Source organism: Amphiura filiformis, chromosome 10 (genome assembly GCF_039555335.1).
Source record: "Amphiura filiformis chromosome 10, Afil_fr2py, whole genome shotgun sequence".
Lineage (NCBI taxonomy): Eukaryota > Metazoa > Echinodermata > Ophiuroidea > Amphilepidida > Amphiuridae > Amphiura > Amphiura filiformis.
The window spans coordinates 18,708,858-18,722,532 of NC_092637.1; the positions used below are offsets into that span (position 1 = coordinate 18,708,858).

Below are 13,675 nucleotides of genomic sequence, written 5' to 3' on the forward strand. Positions count from 1 at the left end.
TGCTGGATGTCGGCCGCCTTTTGCGCGACTGCTGGATGTCGGCCGCTTTTGCGAGATTGCTGGATGTCGGCCGCTTTTGCGAGATTGCTGGATGTCGGCCGCTTTTGCGAGATTGCTGGATGTCGGCCGCTTTTGCGGGATTGCTGGATGTCGGCCGCTTTTGCGAGATTGCTGGATGTCGGCCGCTTTTGCGAGATTGCTGGATGTCGGCCGCTTTTGCGAGATTGCTGGATGTCGGCCGCTTTTGCGAGATTGCTGGATGTCGGCCGCTTTTGCGGGATTGCTGGATGTCGGCCGCTTTTGCGGGATTTCGGGATAGCGGGATTTCAGCATCGCTGAATTTCGGGATAGGATAGCGACATTGCCATTGGCGCACTAATTTATCAGTTTAAGCAGGTGGTGCATTTTAGGCGGGTGGATAAAGTTAGGCGGTGGCGCGATTTAGGCGGGCGCATTTTAGGCGGTTGGCGCATGCAGTGCAGCGCAGCGGCCGCAAAGCGGTGTTTTTTTTGCGGGGTCGGCATTTCAGATGCGGGAGCGGTTAAGAGTTTGTCGGGTGGAAAGAAAACCCGCTTTTTTGAGACACTGTTTACTTTTCTCGGGTATAAAATCAGAGGAGGCGGCCGCAATAAGTGATATATCGGCTTATTTTCTGCATGTCGCTAAGTTACCGATATTGGAAACCGAAAGCCGCAATTTGCATTGAAATTACACGTTAATTTTTTGGCGGGTCGGGGGTCCGCTCTCGCTTTCCGTAACCTTTATTTTCTCTGACACGACAAGCAAGAATGAGATGTCACTTGGATGGGCAAATTTTGTCATTGTGAGTGTTGATTATGATGATATTTCATGATTTATGTATTGCCATCTGTGTCAATAGAACGTAGCTTTGTTTTTTGTTGTCTTCGTGCAGTAGCTGAGTAAAAAGGAACAACACTGACTACTTTCCAGAGTCGCGTCGCCATATCGCAAACTGCATGAATTTTAGGTAAAGTCCGTTCATACTACCACCGCATTTGCGATGCGTTGCTTTGCGATGCCGATATATCGATTACTTTTGCCGCAACTCAACGCAACTCGTCGCATTTCCAGGTTAAAATGTATTTAACTTTATTGCGATATCGCAATGCAGTAGATGCGGTGCGACAACGCACCGCATCGCAAAGCAACGCATCGCAAATGCGGTGGTAGTATGAACGGACCTTTAAGCCTAGTACAACTTATAATATTTACAGTAATTTCATGGCCAAACTGGAACACTATCATGACTATAAACGCTAGTGGCTCCGCGTTAAACACGCGCGAATATAACGCGGTACAGAAGAAAGCATACACGCGTCTTGCATTGCGTACACGCTTAGTACGCTACATGGACGCAACACGCATGTTCCAATTTGGCCAAGAAATTACTGTAAATATTATAGTCGGGATTATGCACTTTCAGTTTCTCACGCGTTTGAACGGGAATTGGATTGCGTACTTTTTCGATGTCTAGTGAGCAAATTTCTTAAATATTTTGAGAAAATGATGTCAAATTTTCTATTCTATATTGTTTGGTAATAATGTCTTTTGCCAATAGTATGTTTAAAGTTGTAATTTTGTGTTTTTGATCGCAAAGATCGGATATTTTCGTTCCCGATTCGCATTCTGAACCCTTCGCAAGGGTGCCGATTTCAACAGAACTTTGACGATAATTTTGCCTTTTGGACACTAAAATGCATTCGATCCTTAATTTTGTTTCAACCGAGTCTTAAATTAGCAAGCACAATAACGTTGGTACCACTTTTATATACATTGATAAAATTTTAAAGATTTTTTTTCAAGTTTCTAACCGGCGCAAATCGTTAAGTGTGTATTTCCGATTGACATCCAAAATGGGAAATACGAGTCTGATGGACATAGGAACGGCGTCCATGAGACTCAGCGAGTCTAGTACAACTCATACAGCATGACTGTAGGTATCCCAGGCAAACCTTAGTTAACACATTTGCTAGTCAGCGAAATTCGCCGAGACCGGGGCCCAAACACAATGCATATTTACATAGAAATTTGAATTTTTTTCGAGAATAGGTCGGTGAAGGAAACCTACGTAAATATGTTTTCTATACTTCACTTGACCCAAATATATGATTATTTATGGTGATAATCAAGTCGCACATGGAATTTTAGAGGGATTTTGATAGCAGTTCCATTAAAAAAAGCTGCTATCGCCATGAGAGAGTTATGTACGTGATCCACCAGTGGAGCTCCTGCGCCCCTCCGCAGAACTTCCGGTAGTGGATGTTCTGCGCCGGGCGCAGAGAATCCACTGTCGGAGTTGCTGCGCTCGGAAGCAAAATAATAGATTTTCTTATTATAATACTGGTGGATCATTTCTGCGCTCGAGCGCACTGAATCCACTGTCGGAGTAGATGCGCCCGGGCGCAGTGCCTTATATGTAACGGTGGATCATTGCTGCGCGCGGGCGCAGAACATCCACTGTCGGAGTAACTGCGCTCGGAAGCAAAATAATGGATTTTCTTATTATAATACTGGTGGATCATTTCTGCGCTCGAGCGCACTGAATCCACTGTCGGAGTAGATGCGCCCGGGCGCAGTCCCTTATATGTAACGGTGGATCATTGCTGCGCTGGCGCAGAACATCCACTGTCGGAGTTGCTGCGCTCGGAAGCAAAATAATAGATTTTCTTATTATAATACTGGTGGATCATTTCTGCGCTCGTGCATTATTTATTAATATAGGCCTAATAAGAAAATGTATTATATTGCTTCCGAGCGCAGTTACTCCAACAGTGGATGTTCTGCGCCCAGCGCAGCAATGATCCACCGTTACATATAAGGGACTGCGCCTGGGCGCATCAACTCCGACAGTGGATGTTCTGCGCCGAGCGCAGAAATGATCCACCGTTATTATAATAAGAAAATGTATTATTTTGCTTCCGAGCGCAGTTACTCCAACAGTGGATATGTTTTGCGCCCGAGCGCAGCAATATGATCCACCGTTATTATAATAAGAAAATCTATTATTTTGCTTCCGAACGCAGTTACTCCAACAGTGGATGTTCTGCGCCCGAGCGCAGCAATGATCCACCGTTACATATAAGGGACTGCCACGCGCCCGGGCGCATCAACTCCGACAGTGGATGTTCTGCGCCCGGCGCAGAAATGATCCACCGTTATTATAATAAGAAAATCTATTATTTTGCTTCCGAGCGCAGCTACTCCAACAGTGGATGTTCTGCACCCCAGCGCAGCAATGATCCACCGTTACATATAAGGCCGTATAAAATTAATGTTTTGGTTCTCGTCCCAGAGGATTTTCATGAATTGATGAGGAGGGAGGTTTTTTTTTTTTTCAATGTAAAATTAGCATTGTCAGTAGTTTTCGGTCTTCTCCAACAGTGCTCGAGGAACGATGAGGCCCTTTTTTTTTTTTTTTTTCAAATGTGAGATTCTGAGGATAAACCCCTAGAGTACCACAAAAAGACTTAGAAATGATGCTTGTTCTCTAATAAACTTATTTATATGTATTAAGAATACATAAATCATTCCAAAGTCTAAAAAATTGAAAAATCTAAAAAAAAAAAAAAAAAAAATCTGACAAATCACAGAAATTGAGGAGGGAGGGGCGAGAACCAAAATATTAATTTTACACGGCCTAAGGGACTGCGCCCGGGCGCATCAACTCCGACAGTGGATGTTCTGCGCCCGAGCGCAGAAATGATCCACCGTTATTATAATAAGAAAATCTATTATTTTGCTTCCGAGCGAAGTTACTCCTACAGTGGATGTTCTGCGCCCGAGTGCAGCAATGATCCACCGTTATTATAATAAGAAAATCTATTATTTTACTTCCGAGCGCAGTTACTCCAACAGTGGATGTTCGGCGCCCGAGCGCAGCAATGATCCACCGTTACATATAAGGGACTGCGCCCGGGCGCATCAACTCCGACAGTGGATGTTCTGCGCCCGAGCGCAGAACATCCACTACCGGAAGTTCTGCGGAGGGGCGCAGGAGCTCCACTGGTGGATGACGTACATACATGCATGAGACTAAGATCTAGAAACACCCCCGAAATGCCGTTTTGGGGAATTTTGCTAGCTGAATATTTTTGATGAAAGTCAATCTTTGACAAGATGTAACTTTGCTGCGGAAAGTACTATGAAAAAAAGGTTTTCAGTGATGGCTTTGTTTACTCAAGGGCTTTAATTTGATATATAAAATGATGCAGTTTGATGGCAAATTTGAATTCACCTAGCATACCTAATGACTGAGGCTGGGCATGAGCTAAAGACTATAAAAGTCTATAAATTCAGATTTCATTTAAGGTGGTTATGGAGGCATTATAAAAGTGCTCTAAACATGTTTTTAACAGATTAATTTATGCAAATTAGCTCATTAATTATGCAAATATGCAAATTAGAGGGCGGCTTCACTATATAATACATTAGAACATATTAGAAACACTTTGACCAAGTTTCAGGGCAAAAGTATGCAAAATAAAAGTACCCTGAACATTTATGCATTGATTTTTAGCAAAATATTGGCAAAAATTACATATTAATGAGCCTTTCCAGTCCTTTTAGCTCATTAACTGTATTGATTATTGACAAAAACAATAGGATACAAAGAAAATATAAATTGATGTATTTTGGAAACCGTATGTCCGATTTGCTCCAAACAAAAGGCATATTGATCAGTGTACTTTACCCTACTCAATTAATCTGTTTAAAAGATGCTCAAAGCATTTTCTAATTTCTAGAAAATGCATCCAATACCACCTTAACAGCTTAACCATCAGGAAAATATGAAGTTCAAGAGATCCCAAGCTAATTTTTTCAGTACTTGCAGAGAATTACCTCTTCTTTGATGAAATGCTATTTGGAGAGTCAGGTGACGTTGGCGCGCAATAATAATACTATAGAAAAATTATCAAATTCGTGAACTACGCTTGTTACTCCGCGACTAATCATGCTAACTACATGCGCGTGTACAACGCTACTCTCTGGCGTCCATATTAGCAAGGCTATCTGCGTAACAACTGCTTACTACGCACAGCCACGCAAAGACTGAGTATGTTCCACGATGTCCACGAATTCGATAATTTTTCTATAGTAGTATGTCAAACCAAAATTTAAATTCAATTTATCATTCTATTGACCTATGTATATTTTATCTTGCCAAATGATTTCCAAAAACACTTATTTTTTTTTAATCGGATTCAGGGTTGCGGAGATATTCATGATTTAAATTTGCGGATATTGGTCAAAATTTGGACAAAATTACATGATTATGATACATGTGTAAAAAAGAGCAAATTCATAAATGTAGACCCTGAAACTCTTATTTATATGAAATTGCATTTTTAAATCAGCACACAGGATTTTGTAGTACATGCCTGTAGCAACAGCTGGAACTTAGATATTTTATAAAAAGATATTGGGAACCGGGCCACACATTTAACTGAAATTCACTGTTTAGAAATTTAAAAGAACAGGCTGGTCAAGGAAACCTGCATAAATATGTTTTCTATACTTCACTTGACCCAAATATATGATTTTTTATGGTGATAAGACAATCGCACATGGAATTTTAGAGGGATTTTGATCGCAGTTGGACCATTAAAAAAGCTGCTATCATCATGAGACTAAGTCTAAGATCTAGAAACACCCCAGAAATGCTGTTTGGGGGAATTTTGCTATAACCAAAATAACAAATTCTCGATCATGAAAGGATGTACCTTCTGCGTCAGTGTAGGCATACTTTTCATAGAATAACACGATCGCCCGACCTGCATGACCGAACCTTGACCTTACCGTGTGATTGGTCAATTCTCAAAAGCTGTGTTTGCGCCGTAAGCGCCGGTATTTGCGTAGTACATGTACGCTCGATGCAAATAACTGTGCATACCCAAGTTGGCTCTCATGATCGAGAATTAATTATTTTGGCTATAGCAGAATCTTTTTGATGAAAGTCAATCTTTGACAAGATGTAACTTTGCTACGGAAAGTGCTATGACAAAAAGGTTTTCAGTTTTGGCTTTCTTTACTCAAGGGCTTTAATTTGATAAAATGATGCAGTTTGATGGCAAATTTGAATTCACCTGGCATACCTACATCTGAAAAGGGATCGGAAGCAAGCACTTTTGTGTGAGCCATGTCTGTTAATGGCAAAAATTGGCCCTTTTTGTGTCTCAATTTATAAAAATGAGGTATACTTTAGAGATTTTTAAATTAAAACTCAACCTGGAGACACATTTAAACAAGGTCAAGTACCGTATTTCGTCAAATAAACGCCCCCGGGGCGTTACATTTTCCCAAGGGGGGGGGGGCGTTTATTCAAGGTCAATTTTAGAACGATAATTCCCATTAAAATCATTAGGTAAACTAAAAACACATGCTAAAATGACGAACTATGAACTAGAAACACTGACTTCTGGCTCACTTCCGGGTTTCCAATCCAGATTTTCGCCAATTATTGACGCTATTTATGACCATGTGGACAACTTGGTAAGCTTACTACTAGTGATGAACCGATCCACCCTTGATCGGAAATTGCCGATCCCTGATCCAAAAATTTTCAGATCGGCCGATCCAGATCCAGATCCGATCCACTTCAGGGCTAAACTCAGAATGAATGACGACTGTGACACATTTTAACAGTTGCATGTATGCTCAGTAGCTCTCAGTAGTACAGTACATATTAGGGTGCATCAAACGCCCCTCATGTCAATGTTATTTTTTGCTTGAGTGATTAAAGTGTGCCACTTATCAAGTTAAATAAGTGCTCCAAATTTAAATTCAAATGGAGGTCGGGAAATGGGTCCTCCGCGAGCTCAAAGTTTGAACATTTTTTGTAAGTATAACGGTAGAACTACAACTGGGGCAGCTATTTAGTTTTACGCACTTTTTGACATGTAAAATAAAGGCTGCCATATTGATTCTGCATTAAACAGTGTGTTTGTAACTAAAATGTGTCACCTTATACTTAACAAATCATAACAATCATGCTAGGATGATGTCACAGGTTAGACATGCCTTAAAATGAATAGCGGTATAGGTATTGTTGGTCGAAGCAACCTAACAATCGATTTTTATTATCTGGATCAATATATTATTGAAAAATAACACCTTGATGTTTTGCAAAAGTTCATTCTACAAATCGTATACTTTGCAAACTTACTTAATTTATTGTTGTTAATGACATAAAGTACGTAAGTACAAAAGTTTTGTTGTTTCAGCCCTCTTTACAATATAAATCAAGAACCACAGCACCTATAAAAGTATATCTGTGATGCTTTAAATTCTTCTATACGCTCGCCATGAATTGAGCAATGCAGTTTTTGCCAAAGCTCACTACCATTAGTAAGATGCTGTGTAGAGTTGGGCGACTATCACTTTTTTCCTAGTCGACTAGTCGGCAGCAAATAGTCACGACTACGACTATAGTCACGACTATCTGTGGTTAGAATTGGACCAAAAAATCGGGTGAAAGTTTGGTGCAAATTTACAATAAAAAGTCAACAAGACCAATCTAATGATGATTTATAGACTTTATGATTATTGTTTGTAGGCCTATAGTGTTACTATTGGTAAGACAATGACTAATGTTTTTATCACATTTTCACAGTTTAGTATTTGGTTGGTTTTAGTGCAGATATCTGGCGCTTTTAACATGATTTTGTAACATTTAAATATAGTTCCATTTGACGACTTTTGGTTTTCAATAGTCGTAGTCGCGACTACCAGTAATAGTCGCGACTAACGACTATTGGCGACTTAGTCGCCCAACTCTAATGCTGTGAACTACCAAATCACAACAATTTAAAATAGTTAATAACCTTAAAAAAACCTTGAATAACAAGAAATTTAGGGTCTATAACTAACTTAACAAATTAAAAAAAACTTTTAAAATTTTTTTAAAGGTGCCATCTAACCCATTTTATGATTGATTGCAAATACCATTCATCCCAATCGTAATTAGCCAATCAATGAACACAATGGCCTTTTACTGTATGGGTAACCCCAAGGAGTTGACAGTGATTCGCCGATTCTCCAAATTTGGCTAAATTTGCACGCTACGGTATGCTATACAGAAGTTGCCGGGAATCACAAATTTGGTACCAGCATGGGCGCCGCCATCTTGGGAAAAGGGGGTCGAGTCGACGGTCGCCAGCACCCCCGAACGCGCCCAGCAGCTCCCATCACCATGACTATGCGTAACAGCACGCGTTCCCGACTATCAATCATCAAGGGTCAATCACCTCGAGCTTGACAACGATATCTGAATAGACTACCGCCAAGTCTTACGTGTAGGCGCGAAATTAAGGTTAATTTTTGTGATTGAAACAGTATTTTTCTTGTATAAATCTTGGTCTGGAGAGTGGGATTTTTGGTCGATTTGATGTATTTAATAAATTAAGTTAATGGATGCGCTAAAAATATTATTAAAAGTATTAAAACAGCTATTCAACATTTGAAAAAATATGCTGTTGCAGGCTTGAAAAGGTCTAACCTTGGTTGCAGCAAGCCGTGAACGCGAGCACGGGCGCGATGCAGCGGTAGAAATCGCGGTAGTGTTCCAGGTCTACGCGATGGCAGGGTAATGGCGGCATCCATAGTTTTATTACATTTATCTTCCAGTGACGCTTCCCAATCTTTATTTATTCCCTGGTAACCCCGCCAGCCAAGTACGTCTAACCTGATTGGTTTACAAAACTACTTGGACAATATTATTGCTACATGTAAGCCAGTCAGCGTTCTCGATGCTTAAGCCTGTCTCCTTTATTATGTACCCAAATCAGGGGGTTGTGATACAAAAAAAAATTAAATTTTCTAAAAAATTATATTGGTACATATTGGCACCAACAACTCGCATGCACAATATAAGCGTGCACAGCGCCCTCGTTCGGCTGAAAAAATTCTCGAAATTTCAGCCTCTCTGAGCCCTACTGATGAACTTTGGAGGTTCATAACATCTTGCGCCATCATTATCCCAACCTGCATTTTGCATTTTTTTTTGAAGTACCAAATAATGGTTACATCACAAAAACCAAGGAAAAAATTTGGGATATCGATGGCGCACAAAATCAGCAAATCCAATGTTTTGATGAAAAGCGCCCTCGTGCAACTTCAAAGCATCATAACGGGCTGCGCCATCAAGATCCCAAGTCCAAACAAGTTTTAAATTGAAGACCTCAATTGTAATTTTCATATTTCAGCAAAAAGTTTTTGGGATTTTGTTGGCGCACCGAGTTAACCGAGGTCAAATTTTTTATTTCCGTACATTTTTACATGCCTGTATTTCTGCGCGCCAACGTCATCTGACTCTCAGGATAGCAACTCATCAAAGAAGACATAATTTTATGTCAATTAATGAAAAAATTAGCTTGGGATCTCTTTATCTTCATATTTTGATGATTTTTTTGAAAATTGACTTTAGCCTCATTTTGGAGGTCAATTTGACCTCAATTCCCTTGAACAATGACGCGCAGCACAATGTGAGCTAACAAGATGAGCCAACAAGATCCCAATATCATTTTTCCATCATCTAGCTTCTTTGATGACTGAAGTAGACAATTAAACAAGCTAGAGCGTGGATATATATTTTTTTTTTATAATTTCTTTTCACAGAATTTAAAATTAAAACAGTGCCTATAGATACAATGGTAACGGAACAACGGGAAAATAAACGAATTAGCCTTTCAAACAGCACAGTGTTGCCAATGCCACAAGTAAATAGCCTCCATTGACTTTGTGTACAAACAGGGTCCGGGAAAACATCATTTTCTTGACTCCAGAGCGACTCAGTACTTCAAAACTTACCCTGTCTGCAAGTTGAAGGTCAGATGAAGACATCCATTGTAGAAATTATATGGAGTCCAGCATTTTTGTCCAGAAAAATGCCGACTAGATCACCCTATAGCCCATGCAGCCTACGCCACCTTACGAATAGCTTGGTGTTTCTGAAATGTAACACATTTTTGAAAGTTTAGCCAAATCGTCATAAAAAGTTGGATCCTGCTCATTTTTCACAGACAATCTATTTCCCAGGCCTAAATGAGGATTAAATGCGAAACAGGGCCTAATAGTTGGGTTTTAAGCCTTTTCTAATGTACCGGTATTTAATTTAATTTTAATGCACGTTTCCTCGTTTGAAACACTGATTTGTTCCTCCCAGGGTGTAGGAGACTAAGTATTAAATTACTGGTGTGCACTCTTAGGTTGTTTACGTTTCTTATGTGGCAACTGGCAAGTAAATTTAGTTGGACAGAAAATTTAGGCCTACATTATATAGTATTTTAGACTCACATTTTTGCAAAGCAAACATGCAATACGATGTAGCAATTTGTATTGCATTCACGCAACAGTGCTGCACATGCTGGTTTGTGTAGAAAACTGTTATACCAGCTATCACGACGCATGACAAGCCTTGACAAAGTGGCAAAGTTTGCCTTTTTGTGTAGTTACATATATGTAAATATAAACAAAATCTGTTCATGCTTTCCATGATACTTTAATACCGGCAGGTTCTGATCGGCATTTTGTAAAATATTTTCATGGATTGGTGATAATAATAAGAGTCAATATAATCAATTCCAGGGTTCAATTTGATAGGCAGATATGTGTTTTATTTATAAATTTGCTCCAGAATGATCACCAATGCTGTCTGGTTGTCTGTATTTTGTCTGTCTGGCTGTCTGGTTGTCTGTATTTTGTGGTACATGTACAGGCTGTATTAAATGATTGGTACTCATCAGTTTTTTTCATGTTATTCATTTAAGAATTCTGTAAACATAAGCCCTAACCCCTAATGTACATGTTTATCATTTAGTCAAAAAGGATTGCCAACATGTGTGTATGATATGTAAGTTCCCACATCAAGCCATGGACCCTAGAAAGTTCAAGCATGTCTGTGTTTGTGTTAAGTCTGACCATCTGTGCACCGCGCATGCTGAATGGTCGTTCACAGTAATTGTGACTAAGAATTTATTTTTAACATGTATCGCAATTCCCGATACTAATGTTACCACAGATTTGCACATGTGACGACTTATGTTTACATTATGATCGCACAGTCTCAGAACTCAGTAGGGCCTATATGAAGCTTTGGATTTAGACACACTGTTAATCATGAATAAACCTCCCGAAAGTTACCACTGTATGCTCAACATGATTACACATAGAAACAGGGTGCGGTTTTTGCCGGCAAAGTGGCAAAAGCTGGTTTAAACCGGCAAACACTGGCAAAAACTAACATCACTCAAATATAACACAGAAAGCTCATAAACAGTACCACACAACTTTTAATGAATTATTCAACATATTTTTTGTCTCATCAAGTCCTTAAAATGAAAAAAGTTTAAAATTTGATGAATTGATTTGATTTGTTTGGGTTTTGACAGTCCTGGATAACCCAAGAAAGCCTCTATTGAAGCTTATTTCCATTGGGGTCCATTTGAACACTGGGACGGATTGGGAACAGTCAGGGGTTAATGCCCTACTCTTTTCGAAACTGGCTGCGAGATACAAGTACAGGTATGGCTCTCTGCACACGTGACCGACGGCTTAACGTCCCCTCCGAAGGATGGAGTACTTTCATGATTCATTTACCCAATTCTAAATGAACCATGGGGAGAGCGGAAGTCTGAATTTAATCTGCAGAGGTTGCCAATTAATTTCAGACTTTTTTCCGAGTCAAATATCCCAGCAAATCACCACTGTTGGGAATTGAACCCGGGACCTCATGCACTACAGGCATGTACCCTAACTATTGCGCCACGCTCTCCCTTTGTTTTTGGTGTTGCCACTGGCAAAAATGAGCTTGCCAGTTTGAAAGCTATAATTGTCAAATACAAATTTAAATTAATATGAGGTTTATTTGATCAAAAACAAACATTGTGTTATTTTGTGTAAACATTTGGGGTGGGGATGATTGGATTACATACATTTGTACATACATGTACAGTCTGTAGACCATCCACCTTAATACTTAAATCCCCCCATCCCCTACACCTGTGAGTATTTACTTCACTGTTCAAGTCAGCTGTCCAATATGGTAGTAATCGCGCTACATAATATTCTGTCAACTCAGAAGTACAAAGTAAATAGACCTTGGAAACCGGAGGTATGAGAATAATTATTTCAGCGGAATGCGTGTGTATGCTTCTCTGGTGTGCCAACTGCTGTGCGAAGCTTGCCGAGCGTACTACACTCTGTATTCATCACGTTTTTTAAAGCCAGAGTAATTGAAGACACATTCGTCCACACCCGAATTTGAGATTTCTTGATATTTATCAACACTAAGATATATCCTTTCACTTGAAACTGATAAAATACAACTTTCTAATATTTACACGTATTCTTGCTTGATCTATTTCACTCTTTTCAACTCTAAAAAGTCACATGGCTCAAGACAGCTTAGTAAAATCAGAAATGTGCTTGAATCACGAAATGTTGTGATTATAAGCGTGCGATTCGCGCCAGCGTGATGTAGCGCAACTCTCTGCGCGTATGTCCAACGCAGTCAAGGCGCATTCGGTATGTTATTAACGCTGGCAGATGCGGTGTAAACAAAACAAAAATTTGCAGTCAAAATGCCACTTAGATTTTGTAATTATTTTGAATTTTGGCGCACTGAAAGTATACATTAAAAATTCATTGGTGCAAAAAGATGCATATTTAGACCATGCACCAGATACAGCTTTTACAAGCGTGAAAGTCTTGCCGTTTTAAAATATAAGGACATTTTGTGCATAATTTTGACATTTTTTTACTAAAACATCGATTTCTCATATTTCACTTTTGACAATATTGCATGATTTTTGTGACAAGATAACTCGAAAAATATGCAAGCAAAAGGTAAACTTTTTGCACTATCGTTTAGAGTACATCAAAGTCTAGGGAAGGTTTTCTCATTTTTTCAAAATATTTGTTTCAACCAAAAATATACACCATTATGTGCAATTTTTAACTGAATCGAGTGACAAAATTGCTTTTTTCACATGTTTTTTTCAATATTTCAAAACAGACAAATTTCAAAAAATAAAAAACCTTCCCTAAGTTCATGTCTCTTCTTCATATTAAGCTAACTGAATTTTTTTTTACTCCGAGCGGATTGTTTTTAAGTTGTCACAAAAATTGAGATAAAAAGTGATTTTTGTGATTTTTTTCAAAAACTCGAGATTTTTGAAAAAATCTGACATCACCATGGGATTTCTTGACTCATTTCCTTTCCAAAAATGTATAGTTTTAAATACTTTGGACATACAATTCAGAAATAATGATGCTCGAAAAGGTCCATGTTCTCTCCCATTACTCTGGCCTTAACACGCAGTACGTGTGATGCAAAGCATCAGACCCCTGATGCCACGGACTTGGTTTGTACACTAGGATCCACAACATGCTCATCTATCAGGGACACAGTTCTTAATCCCCAATACATTTGCACATTCATTGAATGACCTTTGAAAAATTTGGTACAAAAACTCATACTCTGCAACTTTAGGTCAAATTTTGCACTATGAGTATGTAATTAAGGTTATTGGACTATGCCATTGAGATGAGGCTATTGTGGTCCATAGTACTTCCTTTTTCCGTTCCGTATGAGTCACAGGTGTCGAATAAAATGAATCCCATGAACAATCCACCCATCCACCCAATCAGACTTGGTAGG

At 39.3% G+C, this 13,675-nt stretch overlaps 1 protein-coding gene across 1 annotated transcript in view; it reads left to right on the forward strand.

Moving 5' to 3' along the window:
* Positions 1–781: 781 nt before the first annotated feature.
* Positions 782–13,675, forward strand: part of LOC140162605 (inositol hexakisphosphate kinase 3-like) — a 32,024-nt gene continuing 19,130 nt past the window's right edge. The window contains exon 1 of the mRNA XM_072185872.1: positions 782–988. The gene's annotated coding sequence lies outside the window, so the exon portion shown is untranslated. The remainder of the gene's footprint in view (positions 989–13,675) is intronic.